Raw genomic sequence first — 18,373 nt, 5'->3', positions numbered from 1 at the left:
GGGTCTCCTACGAACAGTGTGGCGTACTTTTATTTGGGAGTTCATATTTCATGCATGTGCTACGACCATGAGTGAACGTCAAGTGCCGATCGCCATAGCGCAACGCATTGTTATTCTTTTTTTTTAGTATGGAAAGGCGTTAAAAAAACGGAATTTTTCTGCGTTTGCCAAATCAGTCCGGTAGTGAGTGTTTGAATAGGGCTGTCGTCTTTAAATGAACCATACCATACCATACCATACCATACCATAAAGAACCAAACCGATTGTAACAAGTACAATATGCTCATAGAGCTAATTTAAAAATTAATCAATGTTTCTTTATTAAAAAATTTTATTTGTTGTGTTGTATCTTATCTTCAGTAACTTTTTGTTATTTTTAGTAATAAAATATGAACTTTATTGTAGAGTAAGTTTGTTGGTTATTTTCTACTAAATCGTAAAGTTTCCCAGCCAGCCAGTAAAGTTGAGAAAAAACGATGCTGTTTGCTACTTCCAACAGAAATCTGACAGACCTTAGATATAGCTATTTGCATAAAGACGAAGAAACTTCGTGAATAGATACGTCCAATGCGAATGTTGCCGGTCGAGGCCGGACGCTGACCAAAGTTTCCGTACAGAGACCGCGCCAGTCCTTCCTTTTCGATTCGTTCTCGTTCCGGATGTGTGCTTAGTCCTGTCTCGGTCCGATTAACAGCTTAACATACTGCAATAAGCATTCGTGTGTGGCTTTTCTTCGAAATTTGAGCCGAACTTCGGATTTCGGCCTCGCATTCTCTATTTACAACTTTAGAAAACAAACACAGAGGCTCTCCAGCTGGTTGGCTTTCTCTTACTCAATTATGAGAAGAACACGATTAAGTTAATAAATTAGTGAACTAGTAAGTAAAATTGAAATATACTATGGTCTAATTATGTTATTCTCAAAAAAAGTTGATTTTTATTTTATATAGAAGACTTGTTTTATTACGGGTAACAATAAAATTGCATCGGATACCTTGATATATTAAGATATTCGTATTCAAAAAAACAATGACGACACATTAATAATCAATGCTCCTCATGTCCTCTAATTACCATATTCGATACCGATAAGCAATCCTTCGGAAATTATTTCTTTAAATTAATCTTGGCTCGTTTCTACGACGAGCCAAGTCGGCACAATGAACTATTGTAATCGTTCAACTTTTTACGTCAGGACACCGCTGGAGAAAATTATTAACTACCCCTAACGGAGCGCAAAAAAAAACAATATAAAGCCGTCGGTTATATTAACTTTGCCGCATAAAGAACCGTTAATTTTGCCATAAATTGCGGTAAAATCGCGGTTGAAATTGTAATAAAACTTAAACGGTCGCTTTTTACAAGTGTAATAAAATTAGTTTTCGCTTGCGGTCCAATAAAATTACAACTTAAGTGGTCAGTATGCTAATTGAAAGCAAATTACCGCCGAAATATCGGAGATTTAGTCGTATTTTGCTGTGTTAATCTACTTAAGCGGGAATAAACCGACATAAAAAATGAAGAGAAGGTTGTTTAACGACCACTAAAATTATTTTTTTTGTGGTTAATTGCCTTAAAATAATAAAAAAATGACTTAGTTAAATTTAAGGTTCAGGCATGTTAATGTAATCTTAAAATATCTTAATGGAGATTATTTAGTGCCACATACTTCAATTATAAACATATATCTGCCGAACGTTGTAAATTCGTTTAACAGTCAGACAATATTTTCCTTCTTAATTTATTATATTTAAAAAGGGATAGAATAACCGATGAAAAAAAACCGTTTGTCAAATGTCCGCAACATTCTTCAAAATATTATAATTATGGATTATAAACCCGCAAACGTTGTTTTAACGCTTTATTTTAATAAATTTCAAATCGCGGCACGATCAGTAAAATATCTCAAAAATTAAAAAACAATATAACCTTAAATTCATCAAAAAGAAACCCTGTTCTTGATGTTAGCTGTATCAGAGATCAAATATACGAAATGTATAAAAACAGTAAGTAGTTTTATCAATCGAAACATAATTTAATACAATTATTTCAGAGAAAATTATTAGTCTGGAAAGTGTCCATAAAAAGCCAAAACATATACAACTATTTGCGGGATATTGAACATCCCTTCATAGACTGTTGGGTAATAAAGGATTTAAGTGGCGAAAGATGACCCACGAAGGGGTTTAATGGAACTTCCGGAGATTGCTTTTACAAATATATAGTTTTTAAAAACCAATGACAAAATCAAGGAAGAATTCAATATTAACTTATATATTTAAATCAGACATGAATATTTCAGAATGGTAGATTGGGTCGCTCATGGCAAGATGATAATAAATATAGTGTAAAGACAACAAAAGTTGATGGAAGAAGGTAAACGTTGGAATAACTGTTGATTAGGATTTGTTAATCATAACAGTTATTAATAATTCATTGCAGACATATAGTTCTTTATGCTGGAAACAGGAATGGTTTTATTCCTGGTGTAGAATAAGTGTTTTCATTCAAGTCTAAGGTTGACTACCATGGAGAATATGAATCATAACTTGTTTTTACAGTGGCTTGAAAAACAGCTTTTACAAAAGTTGGAGGAATCATCAGTTATTGTTATATACAATGCGCCATATCTACCACATATATATTACACTGGTGGAGAAAATCCTAGCATGTGCATCAACAAAGGCCGCAATTAAGGAATGGCTTAAAGTACATAAAATAAGTTTTGAGGAAACCATGTTAAAGAATGAACTATTTCAAATTGTTACTCAGTAAATACAAATGAAATATTTAATTGTATTTTATGTAATTTACTTTTTTAGAAATAAGCCTGAGAAAAGATACATGGTAAATCAGATTACTAAACAATACGGCCACAGAGTATTACGTCTTCCTCCCTAGCACTGCATATTTAATACAATTAAGTTGATATGAGGTATTGCAAAGAATTATTTACAATAGACATTCAGGTCGAGGGGGATATTCAAACCAGAACTGTCTGGATTGATGGAAAGAGGCATTGTCGAAAATAACACCTTCGGTTTGTTTGAGCTCGATCAGACACAGAAGAAGAAATTGAGAAATGGTAGAATTTTGAGCAAGTTTTTGATAAATTGGAGATAAACAACTTAGTTGTTAACTTGATTAGCGTTTCTGAAAGCGACAGTGATTGAATAAAACTTTATGAATGTTGTTTTATGATTCAATGCTGACAATTACCAAGACAGCGTGATGAAAGACGAAACAACTAAAGGTCAATATATAATTAATATGATTTAACTGTAGGAAATTGTATAAGAGAGTCTGAAAGCTTTATGAGCATGTGTGTTATTGTTCAGAATATACTTGAAAATTCGGTTAAAATGTATGAGGAGAAAAATGATACTAACTATTTTGCAGATATGGCAAATGCATTAAGGTAGTAACAGAACAAACTAAGGAGAAATATAATAATATCGCAATGACTTTACAAGGAAACATTGCATCGAAGGAAACAAGAACTAAGCGTAAAACATAAATATGCTCTCTTATTGTTAATTAGGTTGATTAGGCCTTCGGGGGATACCACTACACAAGAAAACGCGCCTAGACCTTTACCTATACTAGTGTGCAAAAAAGTTCAATGTATATATTATAAAACTAACCTATAAACTATTATGGCTGTATAAATAAGTATGAATCAATCAGGGAGATTAGGTCATTCGGTAGACCAAGCTATTTCGCTTTGAATACCAGACCATTGTGCCATACTTGATCGAAAGCTTTGGAAACATCTAAAAAGATGTCTTCGGTTTTTTTTCAGCAGCTTATAGTTATAACAAAACTACTTATGAGTATCACTTGTACCTTTACCTGTCGGTTTTTCTTTGATCTGTTTTTATAGAAATTCCTATGGTATGCTCTATAAGGAATGGTTTCTCAAGTTTTGATAGCAGACAAACTGAGCTAATACAATCCGTCTTTCGTAGCCGTACGTTCTGCACTGCAATGTTCGTCTAAATTCCAATAAACTTTAAAATAATAATATACTGGATACCAAACAATTCTTCAAAATTGCCTGTAAAATTAATTTCTATTTTTTGTAACTTTAATTTAAAAAAATTCTATTGTAAAAGCGTGACAAGTAATATTGCTTGACGAAATCAACATCACCGATCAACGTTTCTCGATTTGTCGTCAATGACGGCCGATCCATAAACAAATTCCTAATTTGTTTCCTTTAGAAAACCTAGCACACCAGAAACCGGCATCAGAGAGCCAAACGAATAGAGGAAAAAAGCACGAGCCGAAAGAAAATCTTCGAAATTGAAACGTTTGCAACACACGAAAACGCAAAAGGCCTCTCATATTTTATCCGCCAGAAAAAAAAGCTAAAAGGTAAAGTAAAATGCCCTTTTCCAGGCCATAATCCGAACTATGCAAGATATATGTTCGACATTAGGGCCGGTCGACGACTTTTTTCTGTTTGCGTCCCTCTTTCTCTCTCCCCCCCCTCGTTTTCTCGCTCTCGCGCACCCACTACCCACCGTCCCATCCACCATGTTTGTCTGTTCGGGAATCCAGCAAAGAAAAACCGGGACAAGAAACAAATCGAAGGGTGTGTTTATTTCCGCCAAAAAGGAACGACTATTTGCTTTAAAAATGTAAGCGTCGAGAAAGCCGCCGAGAAAAAATATAACTAGAAACGATGAACGGCAAATGGACGGGGTGTAGGGACAAAGAGGGCGCTCCTGGAACAATCTTGTAACCAAATAGAGTTTCTGAGTGAACAGGGGGGAAGGATGACGATGATGTTTTTCCCTCTACGGCGTTACACGGTCGAGAATTATTGGAAAATACTTTAAAAGTATTTTGAAGGCTTTGCTGAGGCTTACCATAAAAAAAGTAAGGGATGAATGAGGTAATAAGGGAAAGGAATAATTTATCTTATGTTTAGTCGAGCAGATGGTATTGATATATTATTTAGCATGAGAAATTGGTATCTGAGATACTTAATGTATTTGTAATTTATTTCCATATTGTAATACAAACGATTTTAAGGTATTAGGTGATTGCATGTAACAGGTCAATTCAACTCGCGCGGCACCCACTTTGCACATAGCTTCCTCATACCCAAATATTCGTGAATGATATGATGTACATGTTCAGTTGATATAACTATAGTTATATCAACTGAACTATTTCATTCAGTTTCAATTTACGGTCATTCAAAATCATTTTGTGGATTTTTTTCATGTTTTCGTCAGTTACAACCTCTTTTGGGCGTCCAATGCCTTCAACGTCTTCGGTTCTCTTTTCACCACGTCTAAACTTAGCATATCAATCCTTGATGGTTGGTTTTCCTGGGGCAGTGTCTGGAAACTCGGCATCAAGCCAAGTTTTTGCTTAAACTATATTTTTTCCATGCAAAAAGCAATATTTTATCAATTTCTTTTATCTATTTTTTTTCACATTAACAAAAGTTCAAAATTTCACCTCAAAATGCTATAATTCACAAACTAATGATCCGACAGCTGTCAACTTTAAACACGTATCTTTTGAGGGTTAGGGATAACTAAAAAACATAGAATTTAATTCTAATAGCGCCATCTATGTGTCAGGCCGTGGACTTTTCCAATCGACCTATTATATATGTGGTAAGAAAGACAATGGTCAAAATCGATGTATTTTGGTATGAAAGCAACAAAAATCGACATTAAACGTTTTAGAATATATAATTTTTAACTTATGTAACAAGCCGAATCCAGGCGTAATTCGTTTTTTAATATAACATAATAAATGTTTTTCTACATTAATAATTCCATTCAATGTGGTAAACCAATGACAAATTCCATTAGCCTCTCGAAACAGAAACGCGGAAAAAAAGACGACCGACGACCGGCATTTAGGAAAACAGACCTGGTTCGTAAAAAGGACCGCCCACCGTTGAATAATAGAACTAAACCGAGAACCATTCGATATAATGACGGAATATAGCTGAAAACATTTCGGCCGGCATTAAAGTTATCCGCAGACAAGAGCGCGCAGATGAATGGAAGGACCTACCCGCCGGCATTTAAACGAATTTAAATATAAATGAAGTTAATTGAAATGAGAATTTCTATTGGCCGGCTAGGGTCTCGCCGTTAGGACCGTTCAGGCTTTGGTTCGCGATGGAGTAGACCTTAAAAATGCGCGACGAATTCGCAAGGATGGCACGTCGGTTTGTTTTAACAACGAATAATGAGGAGGACGGCTAATAATTGGACATTCATTACATTTTAAAGCCGGTTAATTAAATCGTTTAGGTTACTATGAAGTTTTTATTAAGTTTATGATACGCATTTAATAGTGTATAATCTAGGAATTATGAGTTTATATAAACTACTATACTTAAGAGCTCCCCAGATTTATCAACTACTAGATGACTTGGTGAACTTCGTATCATGTACTATATGACAAATTTTCTCTGGCAATAATAAATCGCTATGCTTAATGCCTAGTATTCTAGTTTATTGAATTCATTCGCTCGAACATTACAATCACTCTACCTCATCAGTTTAGCGTTCTCATTTCGCAGCAGTTTAAACAATTCGCAAGATACATAAAATAATATTTTTTTCTTAAATAAAGTTAGAGCTAAACAATGTAAAAATATATTTAATTTATAGGATTTTAGTTTAACTGTATGTTTTCCACTTGATTAATAGTTTGAAACGTACATCTAAAATACAATTTAGTACTATTTACAATTTAGTTAAATAGTTTTTTACTTTTGATCCAACAACAAAATTATACCCCATATTTAGTTACGTTCCTCTAATAGCCAGTGCGACCATTGTCGATGAAATAAAACATAGAGTATTATATAGAATATTAGCTTAAATAGACAAAGTTTAAATAGCAAAGAAATTTGCTTCGCGTGTTCTAACCAATACAGGTACTGAAACCACTTTTTGCGAGGCGTTTAATTGGTTCGTTTGAAATGTCCACACATAGTCTTTCGAGTAGCTTACTTCTATAACGCCATTGTTTGTTTCAGCTTGTTTATGTCGCCATTTTTGTGTGCCAGATATAGTGTATGAACAGCGAGCTTTTGTGACTTGATTATAATTACTATTGTTTGATTATAATGTATCTTCAGCTTTAAAAGTGTTGTGTCGAGATGTCGTTTCATATATATTGAACCAGTGTCTAAAATGATAAATAAAGAAGCAAATAAACAAATACTTTTAACCTTTCTTTAGTACAACCAATTTAAGAGGATTTATCTATTTAAAAGTTTTCCATCTTCCTTTTCCTTTTCGTTTTTATATTGAAGACAAACTTTTGTTTACCTATTAAAATTCTATTAATTTGATTAAACCAGTAATGCACCTTATCAATATTTGTAACATTTTATACTGACAACTTCTATGGTTTAAAATTCATGTTTTTAAAACGTTATCTGTTAAAATTGCTATGACGTCATTAATATGGCAGATAATAGGAATGTTATAAAGATAGCTCCAATAGCGACAAACAGTATTATTAGACAATCGTCAGAGACCTGGTCAGTGGAGATAATTGCTTGGTTCTAAAAATTAATCTCATATTATTTGTCTAGAATATATGTATTCATATATACCAAAAAAAAACTTTTTGAATGGAAAACTATGTGTAATGATTTTTTTGTGTAATCCCCGGGCACATGACTCTTCTTGAATCGAAGGTGTATTATGACAAACTAATTTTGACTGTAATTTAGTCGCAAAAATGTAGAAAAATACTAAACGTACTCTCTATCTCATGCCCAGAGAAAATGGCACCAAAAATAAACAAACAGGCTCATCATAGAACGCAAAAACAATTTCGATTGATATTTGGCTCCAGCTAATGGTGTTTGCAATAGTTCTGATAACATATAATAATAGATGAGAGACTTTTTCTGGTTCGCAATAAAGACCGGTATATGTCAACCGACATTTCCTGTTCTTTATCGAAAACGTGACATTTTGCTTATAAGTCATTTTCTAAGTTAAAATTAAGAAAATTGTAGACGAAATTTCAATAATACAGTTATACAGTCATATGTTAGAAATGTTATTTTTATTATTATTCAATACATTGTTATAATTTAACACACACTCTCTATATCCCATGAAAATGCCAAGTCAGCAAATATCTGCGAGGTCGGATGAATACATTAGTGCATTAGTACATTAGCAACAATATTACTATTAATATCTAGGTAGTCATGTAGGTTATCATGAAAATGTGACTCTGACAAATATATACCGGTCGAAGTCAAAAATATTTTAAAATATCCTGTAACCCTATCGCAGCCAGCTATTTAGTTTAATATTGAACCTAAAAGAGTACCGAATTAATCAAAATACAAACAAAAAAGTCATCAATAACATTCAAATACATACACACGAAGAGAGTAATTATATTGAATATAAATATATATTATTCGAGGAGTATTGGATATTCCTTTATAATTATTTTCAGCTTCCATTGATTTCTATTATACAGACTTAACGAATAATAATTATTTTCCCGAAGCCATAATTTCTCATTGGGATTTTTGTAATTGATTTTCTTGATGAGGCACTTTCTATGGAAGCCGTCGGCCTCATTCAATCTGATGAGTAAATTAACGAACATTAAATTAATTATTTCGGCTCCCTTTTTTTTATCGCGAATAATTACAATCCAGCTAATAAGATTCTTATAATTAATGGATGTTTTATTCAGAAGCGAAATAAAAACACCATTTAAAAAATGTAGTATACTTTCTGTCATTTGGAAAACCGACTGAAAATATATGCTTCTACATTGAAGGGAGATTTGAAAGATATTTGTTAATTAGCTTGTTTACAATAGTCAAAACATTTTGTAAGATATTATAATAAATACGAGATAATTAATAATTATTCTAAATATTGCAGTTTCATGCTCTGGCATCGATTGCATGTAAATAAGAACTGAATAACCCTAAACCATTAAAGCTAAAACGATAAAGATAAAGGTTCTATGATGGTTACATGAAAAGCAAATCGTAAAAATATTATGGGGTTATGATATCAGTGGAGCCATGCAATGTATACATATTTTCAAGGATTAGATCCACTTGTAACAGGAAATGTAACTGAATAATTTACAACGTTGCCTATAGTTCGGTGTAACGAAACCCCACAAAATATATCTATAAATAAAGGAATATTTAATTGAACATTAGACTTTCTTCTAAATAAAAAAACAGACTAACACTGATTTTCCTCTAAAACATTATTATTTCGGTTACAAAATTTATTATTCTTATTATTAATTCATTATTACAGTGAAAATAAAAATTAATCATAAAAAAACACAAATTAATAAAATGGTTTGGATCACTTTAAATATATTCGAATGCTTATTTCTTAGTAATAAATTATATCACTAAATTATCAAGGCCCATATTAAATTGTCTTCATGATATTAATTATTTAGTCCCTGTCGAATTATACCTATAATATGCAAATATTTAAGACACAATTTAATGTTGTAACGTTTCACATTTTCAGAAAGTATATTTATTGATACCAATATTGCAAATCAATATGTTGTGGTATTACTAGATAACTATATATTGACGAATATAATATTTTCCAATATAAAAGAAGACTATATGGAATGAGACTTATAAATTTAGTTTAGAATATGAGTTAGATTCAGCTTGTTACATAACTTAAAAATGATATATTTTAAGATTTTTAAAGTCGACTTTCGTTGCTTTCATACCAAAATACATCTATTCTTGTCTTTCTGCATTGTCTTTGAGCATTGTTTCACTTTCCATATATATAGTTGTGAAGAACTGCGATTATGTACCTTTTTTAACTTTTTTTCTTTTCTATTCTGTTCGAGTTATAGCAAGGTAATGAAAATCACATCCATTATAAAGAATATTTCCCTGAATCAAATGCTACCAATTTGTATACGAATATATAATGTAACAATCATTACAATATCAATATAATATATTTTATGGAATTTTTATATAATTTAAAATGTATTAAGTAAAAAGTTAAAATGTAATTTAAAAATTAAGGTAAATATTCATTTATATCATCCCAGGATAAATGTATTTTAAATCTTTTGTCTTTGCCACAGAAGTAAAACAAATTGGCACTTTTTCCATATATATCCTGAGAATGTTACAATTTAGCTCCATTTTCTAGCTACCGTTTATTTATGTTTTCTCTTCTTATTATAAAGAATTTTGTTCTGAAGAGAGTAGTAGCATAATCATTTTTATAGAATTTTTAGTTTTTGAGTGAAAACTTTAATTTTAAAAACAAGTTGATTTCTGTTATATCGTATATCTTAAAAAATATAAATTCTAAAGAAATTTAATATAGACAATCTTTTATTTCACCCCAAAGCACATTTATTTACTTTATACTATTATACTAGTCGTATAGTGGCATTAGTTGGAGGTTTTGAAATAATTAGAATTATAAAATATAAACAAATCAACGCTAAATTGTATGTATTATACTACATACACCAATTTTTTATGTAGAAATGAATAGTTTTTTACTCATTTAACTGGAAAAATGAACCATATAATTGTTAAATTCTTCCATCATTTAGTAAAATCGTAGGCAGTTTTTTGGATACCATATATGTAATTGCTAACGTATTACCTCATATTTGTTCAAATATATATATATATATATATATATATATATATATATATATATTCGTTAAGTCAATAAAGGTATTAACCTGTTGCCAGAAAAAATCTTATCGCAGCGTTACAGGAGTGGGTTCAGTTATCAGCAGTGGAGCAAATTAAATAAGATGGTTTCGGCTAGAGAGGAAAAAAAATTCGGTGGAAAAATAATCGACGCCATTTTGCCCAATACGTGACCGGACGGACCGTCAGGAATCGGTTTACGTCCTGCGAGGGCGTCGAGCGTAAAATGGCAGGAGCGTTTCGGCGAAATTGAAATGCCAGAATTATTGGTAGTTAATGTAATTGGGGGTGTTTGGTGACGTGGCTGGGAGAGCAGTCCTACTGGGAGTTGGAACTCGGGTATTTTTATGATTTAGCACGGATTCGTGGGCCCGCGGGATTATTGAGATTGATTTTCAAGATTATCGTAAATATCGTGTACCAAAAATGGCTTGAATGTATAAAAATAAATAATGCGTATTATTTTAATAGGCAAAAGCGGTGAAAATAAATCTCGACTCTTAAAAAATACTTTATACTCTGAGATGTACATTCTTAAAGTAATTAAAATTCAGGAACTAACCATACCATACGAATTCGAATGGACAGAATGTTTGATTTCCCCAGATTTATGATTCTGGTTAACCATCGCCAGGGTAAACATTGTAGCGGAGTTAGAAGCTCAACTAAAGTTCGTCATAGTATTGCTCCGTATTTTGTCTTAATGAGAGTAGGGAGATGTCTTGAAATAAATGTCATCGAGATAGTAGTATGGTTTCTATTGTAATAGATATAAACAGTCAGTGTCGATTTGTATTTCCATTCACCAAATAAAATAAAAAGTTCACATTTCATAAGTGCCGTAGACGGTACGATATTTTGGAGATCATAAGGCGGTTCACTTTTGAATATATTTAATTGCGGAATAAAATTAAACACCAAAAAAAGACCGATTAAAGCTGGATTGGTAATCGTTCCGCAGTTATCCGAAACATTCCTTGGAGTACTTAAGTGGAGTTTGAACAAAAGTGTCGCAGCACAAATTATACGCTCAATGGCGTGAAGGATTGAAAATGCGCAAAGACAGTTAGCCATAAATTGCTACAAGTAAAAAACATACATGTTTTGAAAACACTCCATATCCAATCCTTTCAATCAATTTATATATATATATATATATATATATATATAAATTAGTTTTCATATTTGAACAACTAACAAAATATCCGAGAACCATATAAATAAATATTACTATAAAAAAGACCAAAATCATTTAGATCAAACCCAGCCAATATAATTAAAACCAAATGAAAAGCCACCATTATATATAAAAGCAGTGATATCCCCTAAAATTCTCCTAATATTACCAACTATGATCGCTACTATTCTTGATTTACAAACTCCATCAATGAATTGACTACTTGGAGTTTTCGATTAACATATTGTATATTAAAATGTATAGATTATCGTACTTTTAAACTGAAAAAAAGCTCAGTCAATACATCATTATTTTTACAAAACAATAATTTATTTACTTATAATGCATTGTATTTTCCATGTCATTGAGAGTTTTATATTTGGTTTACTTGATCCAGGTCTAGTTTTGTTAGCAAATTTAATTATTCCATAGTACCAGTGTACAGTGTTCTTACATCTCAGGAAAATGCTGTCTAATTTCTTCTTCTCTGAATATCACATTCTTCGACTTTTACTCTCAACAAATTGTAGCTACATCTTACCTATAAAATAAAATTTAAATCATTACTAAAATATAATATGTTTAAATTAAATGTCTAATTATTACCAGTTACTATAAATTTTGCTATTATTCTTGATGGACAAACCTCATTAATGACTTGACTACTTCCAACACAACAAGATTCATTTTCTTCTCTGTTCTTGTTATCACTAAATTTTGACACTTGTTGAGACCTATTCGATGTCGTTGAGAATGATGTGTTATAAATTTGGTACCTAACATTCCCACTATAACTAAAATTGATGCTGTTTGGATTTAAAATATAAATATCCTAGACTTTTTTGTTGTTTTGACTTAATCGACTGTACCAATCGACTCGAAAAGAACTTACCGTTATTAGAAAAGAATGGCATTATAGTTTATTCTTTTCTATGGATTATTCTATGCAGAAGATGCGAATACGCCAAATCTGGAGTTAGATATGAAGTAACGTCTCCTTACTTAATTTAATGATAAATACGTGCATCCTTTTGGTCGACTATTTAGGAGGAAGGCGTTATATCGTGCAAGAAATACGGCTCTTGCTCATATACAAGCTCTTGCTCCGTATATTCGAGGAAATGTAGCCAAGTGGAAGTGCTTGTGCGAAGATTGAATGGTACCGTTCAACAGATCGTCTGATCATCCCGTAAAATAATAGTTATTGTGTTACAAACACTTCATATATATATATATATATATATATATATATATATATATATATATATATATATATATATATATATATATATATATATATATATATTCATTTATATTCATTTGCAACATATATGCATCGTTTCTAAATGATTATAAAATTAAAACATATTTTTACTAATATTATTTAATCAATAACTAGCATATTCTAATTATTCAGGTGAAAACGCATAAAACATCCAACAAACTTATGCGATTTTAAAAAGTAAACCGCTCACTTTCCAAACGTACGGGACCGTTTTCTTTATTAAACTGTTCATAGATTTACAGCCTCGTACTTGCAATTTGCCGCGAATAGTTCAACTTTATTATGCTGTTTAGTTTTAGTTCGTGAACTGAGTTCGTATGACTTTGGCGTCCTGGCGACACGTGCACCGAAAAGGCCGAAAGAGGAATAATAAAAAGGCGCGGAAATCGTTATTCGGGAACGATACCTCGGACCGGAGTCCGTGTAGTAGCCGCAGTTTAAAGGAATTATTTGGATTTTCCCTGACTTTTATGTATGTTAAGGTCGTAAACTGATATTGAAACTGATCTTACCTTGTTGATTTTTCCAAATGTTCACGACTACTTCTCTGAGACAATATAACAAGGTGTATATCAGCAGATATTCTGCAAATATCTTCATTATGTTATATTTACTAAATAATCAGTAATCAAAAGACATCACTAGTCGAATATACAATACTTTGGCATATAGCATCATATTATATTATAAGTTATGACCACAAAACACGAGTCCTTCCGGTAAAAGAGGCAATGCCAATCACAGAATCACAGACGAATATACTGTCAAATTCTGACATTGCTTTTAAAAAAGATGAATTTATTATTTCAATTTATATATCTAGTCAAAGAAAGTGACTTACTCAAAGAAACTTAAATATCGTTTTATTACTTGCTATTATGTTATCTAAATGTTACTTAACGGTACTAGGATTCCATTTTAATTTAATAGTGAATAATGGTGTATTTTAATTAATTCTATTATGTCCAATTATATACCGAAAAGCCATGCAAAGTGGAAGAATCCTGAACAGAATATTCCAATTAGACAAGTAACTATTAATTGTTTGGTTTGACGAATGACTAAAGTTAGTAGAATTTAAAGGCCAATGTTACATATATTTTTATATTAAATGTAGGGCTGGAAAATGTGTCATTAATGTTAATATGCTTTTGTAGCACTTAATATCATAGATGCTAAAATGTCATATATTCGTATTTAACATTGTTTTATTGAGTTAATAAACATTTTTCTATATCATATAAATCAATATTAACTTCGCAAATCAGACAGATTTTTCTGTTTATAAAATATTTTATTCAAATATTAACTAGTAACCAAATTTTTTTTTATTTAAATATACATATTTTTAATTCCCTCTCTTAGTACGCCGTCTGGGGATTAAGATGCAAAAAATTATTATTTACAGTTAAGCTTTCGCGAATTTTTTCTTATAAATCCCTTTTTACATTTACATCTTCATTGTGATTATTACTTACGTTTAATTGTGTTTGTTTTTCACATTTCTAACCAATCAAATAATAATATACATAATAATTAACGCTAACACATAAAGAATAACGAGAACAAATTGATAAACATTTTATTAAAAAATTATGAATCGTCATGGTCTCTATTATGTTATATATTCAACATGTATAAAAGTCATATTGCAACTACACTAGAGTCATATCAAACATAATTAAGATAATATCAAACAAAATTTAATTAGTTAGTTTATTATTATACATATATATATATATATATATATATATATATATATATATATATATATATAATTGGTAAAAGGAGACTTTAATACATATGGCTTTATCTGGACTGGACCTACAGTTTAATGTGGGCCTCCCAACCACGGTTCTCGATCTTAAACGTACCGACTGGCGAGTGACCAACTTAGAAATCAACCCAGAAGACATCCGGTCTTACCCAGCCTGGTTCATTTCGGGTAGTGTTTTTGGAACCTAACAAAAAATAAAACGTATTTATTTTAATAAATTCACAACCCATTATGGACGATGTTTTTCTCTAAACTCACTGAACGACTGAACTTTATCGAATCAGAAACAAAGTCAATTAATTTGATTTAAACAATTTAAGCCTTTAATGGTGTTTTATTTATAACCGGTAGAATTTTTAAAACTAATTTATTATCAATTAAATTGACGAGACAAAAGCTCTCTATTAGCAATATTGACTTATTTCAATATGTTATTTAATTTAAATTTCTAATTCTTAAATATTAATATTCTCTCAAATGTCAGTGATGAACAGAGTTTAATTTGTAGTAATTGTTGCTTAGCTTTTATAAATGTTTATGTTAACGAGTGCACCATTAGGTACCATGTGAATTAAAGTCTAGAAATATTAAATTTTATCACTTACTACAGCGGAAGAATATAAAGAGGGTTTTGCAGCGCATAGTTAAAGGAGATGAAAGTGAATGAAAACTGATCATTCCTTTAAAATAGATATTTTAGCTGAATCCCCAATATTTAATGTCGATGTTATTTTTTTGTTCAACTAAAGTGTATCGAAAAATTCCTAACGACAAAAAAACACAATATTCGCTGACGTAAGAGCTTAAATTTACGAGAATATTTTTAAAAAGGAAAATAACAAAGCAGCAAAAATAAGTGTTGTATTATCGGTCGAAATATAACTCTTAGATAAGCCAAGAAAAATGGAAAACCTAAAAATAGCTTTTAAGCTGATAAAGTTCATAAGTTACGTCTAGAATAGATAGGGTTACTTTCTGCAAAATGATGTTTTAGCTACACGACAATCTATATTTTAGAAAGTTTTTTTGAGCTTATTATACTCTCCTTCAAACAACATAAATTATATTATTTTGCAGGCGAGAAACCCGAATTTTCCAATTCAATCCAATTAAATCACACTTCGTTGGCAGGATTGGCTTTATTAATAAAATAGACTATATTGAAATTAACTACGTTAAGTAAAATGCTATGTTTTATTAAAATTATATTGAATTTGTAATTATAATTTCTTCTATAACAATCGTTATTATAACGGTTACCATTGAAACACATTTTGGGTCAATCTAAAACCCTTAAAATCATCCATTGGAAGTTTAAGATTAAAATTATAAACAGTTTTAGTAATTTCAGGTCAATTAATGGACTACTTTCGGAGTTTATTCGATGCATGCGGAAAAGAATATAATATATATTAAAAATGTTTTTTGAAAGCTGGTATTACCAAAAAACAGCCGCAAAGATTAGGTACTACAGGACGGATTACTTATACTGAGACCTTAGGATACCGAATGTCATTCGGGAAATCAAGAGAGTCGCAAGGAGACAGTGAGGAGAGACTGTATTCTTATGTAAGAATCGACGTATTATAACTCTTGGATAACACCAGAACAGAATACAGACTCTAGCGAATCAAGCCAATTGAGCTTCAATTGTGTAGTGTAGTGAGATGTATTTAATATAAAAACATCAGTATTGATATAAAGGCATTATTAGAGACTAAGGGGGCCGATGGGCACTTCTAGGTTTAATTTATTACAAAGTTAAACTGTAGGTTAGTCGGTAACGACTGGTAATGAAGAAATTCAAACAAATTCAGAGACGCAGACTTCACTGGTTTGGCTACGTTTGTCGAATGAAAGGCGAACGAATTTATCAGTCTCCTATCACGGAATGGATCATTTGAGTGGAAGACAAACAGGGAATAGCTTCGAAGAAAGCGTGAATCAAGATCATCGTAAACGATCTGAAAAAGAGGAGACTCACATTTCACAACTATGGCGAGATATATTGAAGAATAGTCGAAGTCCTTCAGTACAAATAGAAACTTATTAGTTGAGAAGTAGATAAATTCCTCGAGTGCTGACTATGAATTTATGATAATGATGAAATGATTTCAAATGTTTATTTGTGCAGCAATATCGCGTTATCTAAGAATATCTTAGATTTATTATCGTATTTTAATATTAATTAATTGCTAATTTTAAATAGTATACTATAATAGATGTAGACAATAAAAAAAACTAGGAGGAAACCTAAATACTTAACAAAAACAAAAGATGTACAATAACCACAAATACTAAATAAAAATTAAACATATACCTAATCATAGAAAAAAACTAATCCATGACATAATTAAAGATAAACGAATAATAACTACCAGAATTCTTTAAGATAAAGTAAATGCTTTATTTATTATTGATCGGAAATATTTTTTAATAAATATCGAGGGAGTAATCGAAATATTACCTATTATTGCCATAAAAACGGTCAAAAGTATTATATTATTTATTATTCACATTTACAACAGTATTGAAAAATATCGTTCCTGCTATTTTAGTATACAATATATTGTTACTTATAATAAAACTACCAAAAAATCATAAAACTAAATATATTACATATAAATCTATGTAAGCATAAATTGGCTACATTTTTGTCGAGGCCGCGGCTATAACGACAGAGCCAGAACGTTAAAAATCAGTCGCATGAAGCTAGAACCAAAAATTAGTAACTAAAAGTACAGTACTGAAATAGTAGATAGAAAATAGTAACAAAATCAGTCGGACTGAAAATAGCGTTTAAAAACAGTCGACTGAAACAGTCACTGGTAAAAAGTAGTAAAATAAGTCGAACCAAAATTAGCGACTGAAACAGTCGATATTTACTATCAGTAGTAAACTATAAGTAGTCAATAACTGAACAGTCGATAGTGGTTTTCAGTCAATAGTTCCCAATGCTAATCTTCGATACATTTGGTATAGTTTAAGTGCAAGTAAGTAAACATAAAAATCTAAATCGGCATCTAAAAATTTGGATCAGATCAACAGAAATCCACCGATCAGATAAATAAAAAGAAAATATCCCACGGTTTAACATCTCCCATGCTGTATAAATATCGGAGGCGCTAAACCATAATTCTTACGCCGTTTTCTGCTATTGCACATTAAGAATCGGTTCTAATCTAGTATAAACAATGGCGCAGTCGGCGAATTCAACACGAACGCGTTCATCTTGCATGATTTATGGAAAGTGGGGCAGATATTTAATATTCCTTTAATGTATGGAGGACGACAGCGCGACGCGTCTCCGCGCCTAGTTTTTCGTTGGACGCCTCTAGCGCTAGCGTCGGCATTAGGCGATGCTCGACTGTCGTTCCGAATTACTCAACGTGGATGGGGACAGAGCGAAATCCTTGATCCTTAACT

The 18,373-nt window shown here is 31.3% G+C and overlaps 1 protein-coding gene across 2 annotated transcripts in view; it reads right to left on the bottom strand.

The window, feature by feature from the left end:
- LOC143198586 (kin of IRRE-like protein 1) overlaps positions 1-18,373 on the bottom strand; it is a 684,992-nt gene that overhangs the window by 359,213 nt on the left and 307,406 nt on the right. The gene's annotated exons all lie outside the window — the stretch shown is intronic.

This window comes from Rhynchophorus ferrugineus, unplaced genomic scaffold, assembly GCF_030347505.1.
Source record: "Rhynchophorus ferrugineus isolate W39M unplaced genomic scaffold, kcgeb_rfMv2 rfM6, whole genome shotgun sequence".
NCBI lineage: Eukaryota > Metazoa > Arthropoda > Insecta > Coleoptera > Curculionidae > Rhynchophorus > Rhynchophorus ferrugineus.
This window is presented reverse-complemented; position numbering and strand designations above follow the sequence as displayed.